This window comes from Heptranchias perlo, unplaced genomic scaffold, assembly GCF_035084215.1.
Source record: "Heptranchias perlo isolate sHepPer1 unplaced genomic scaffold, sHepPer1.hap1 HAP1_SCAFFOLD_383, whole genome shotgun sequence".
Taxonomy (NCBI): domain Eukaryota; kingdom Metazoa; phylum Chordata; class Chondrichthyes; order Hexanchiformes; family Hexanchidae; genus Heptranchias; species Heptranchias perlo.
The window spans coordinates 117501-120000 of NW_027139395.1; positions in this window are offsets into that span (position 1 = coordinate 117501).

Here is a 2500-nt window from a genome sequence, read left to right on the forward strand (position 1 = left end):
CTGACCCAGAAAACCGGGTTCCTGGTGAAAGCAGTCCTGCCATTGACATGACAATGGACAGGGCCCGGCAGCTTGAGACACATCTTTCTTTCAATAAGCAAGTTCTTTTTAAAAAAGTTTCCTTCCACAGCAGCTCTGAGTGAGAGAGAGAGAGAGAGAGAGAGAGAGAGACTGACTGACTGACTGATACTGACACCGACACACACACACACACACACATATTATTTATTATTATTTTAAACGACAAAGGTGTTCAGAAGGAAGTCCTGGGGGGAAGGCAGGCAGGGAGGGACGGACACAGGGAAGTCCGCACAAAACAGGTCCCCTGGAACCTCTGACCCAGAAAACCGGGTTCCTGGTGAAAGCAGTCCTGCCCCGCCCTGCCATTAACATGACAATGGACAGGGCCCGGACCAGGCGCAGCGGACGGTAGCGAGCAGTCGGAGGGTGAAAATCCGCCAGTGGGTGAAAAGGAGAGCCGTGCGGTGAGAGGAGGCGGAAAGCGGTTCGCAGACTTTCGCTGTACCTCCGGCGGGCAGCGCCGCACCTCCGAGCGCTCGGTACCGTCCGCTGCGCCTCGTCCTGCCGCACGCGACGAGCCGTCCCCGGAGGAAATCGGCCTCGGCCTTCCTGAGATATCAGTCTCCAGGTGGGACAGAAAAACCGGGGGCCCCCGGCTCGCTTTCGGCGGCCCGCTAGTCGACTTCCCGTCGTGCGAACGCGATCCTTCCGGTACCTTTCGGTGCCCCTTGCCCGACTCTAGCTCCGGTGGTAAAGCGGAGTCGGTCGGTCTGACGGCCGCCGAGTTAGCAGGCGGAAAGCGGTTTGCAGCCTTTCGCTGTACCTCCGGCGGGCAGCGCCGCACCTCCGAGCGCTCGGTACCGTCCGCTGCGCCTCGTCCTGCCGCACGCGACGAGCCGTCCCCGGAGGAAATCGGCCTCGGCCCTCCTGAGATATCAACCTCCATACGGGCGTCACAAATCAGTGGACATGGTCAGCTGCAAAGCAGTGTCATTACAACCTTTCATAAACGACAGGGCAGCACTGCACTGCACCGCACTGCACTGCACCCCACACTACATCACACTTGCCTGCCTGCCTGCCTGCCTGCCTGCCGGCCTGCCGCTGCCTACTCTCACCAGCGGACCAAAGTGAGGATAACACCCCGAAGCAAGCATCTCCCTTGCCGCCCACCAGCCCACACCAATCCCCTTGCCTGCCTCCCACAAATTCCACCAGCGAGGCAAAGTGAAAATCAACCCCCAAAAAACGCACTCCACACCGGCCATCGCCCGCTATACACCCCCCCTGGGGCGAATATTAAGCCCGAGAACACCGACTGTAACCAACCGCAGTGAAAAGTTGAAGTGGCAACTCATTAACCAGATTTACACTTGGCAACTCATAAACCAAATGAACAAAAAATCTGGTTAATGAGTTGCCCAAAATAAATCTGGTTAATGAGTTGCCACTTCAACTTTTCACTGCGGTTGGTTACAGTCGGTGTTCTCGGGCTTAATATTCACCCCGGGGGGGGGGGGGTGGGTGATTCTGGGGGTAGTGTCCGGGAGGGTGAGCCTTTTATTCGGCAGGAGGCGTGTGGGGAAATCATCAACCTGTCAGACGATGAGTTGTCACAAACGCCATTGCTTAATGAAAGCTGCGCTCCCGAACTGGACTGACTGTCTGACTGTCTGTCTGTCCGTTTGTCAAGGGGAGGAAAAGGCGGTGGTGGTGGTGAGGGTGGAGCTTTACGCTCAGGAGGGGAGACTTTCCTTCATGCCAATTAATCTGCAGCAGAAAGTCATCCCCCCCCGACTGGGATTCGAAGCCCGGTCCTGACCACGAGACCACCGGGGAGAGCTGCCTCAAGTCCCTGAGGGACCTGGACACGAGGCCGAGGACACACGCACGCCTGCTGCACTGGCAGCAGCGACCAGCAGGGGGCTGACCGGCTGATCCTTCCCTTTCACAGGCAGGCTTTTGGCCCTCGATTAAACGACAAAGGTGTTCAGAAGGAAGTCCTGGGGGGGAGGGAGGGAGGCAGGGAAATCAGCACAAAGCAGGTCCCCTGGAATCTCACACCTGCGTCCCAGAAAACAGGTCTCCTGGTCAAAGCAGTCCTGCCCCGTCCTGCCATTAACGTGACAATGGACAGGGCCCCGGCAGCTTGAGACACATCTTTTTTTCAATATGCAAGTTCTTTTTAAAAAGGTTTCCTTCCACAGCAGCTCTGAGTAAGAGTGAGAGAGAGAGAGAGAGAGAGAGAGAGACTGACTGACACTGACACTGACACACACACACACACACACACACACACACACACACACACACACCGTCTCCCATCCGATTGGTGGACTATGGGATTGAAAATCGAACTTTGAGTTTCAATGCAGGGGGGAGAGCGCGAACGCAGCCCCTCCCAACTACCACACGCGCGTTGTTGTTGTTGTAATATAGAACTGCAAGTTGCCGTTGTCGTGGTCGTTTCGAATCAGCA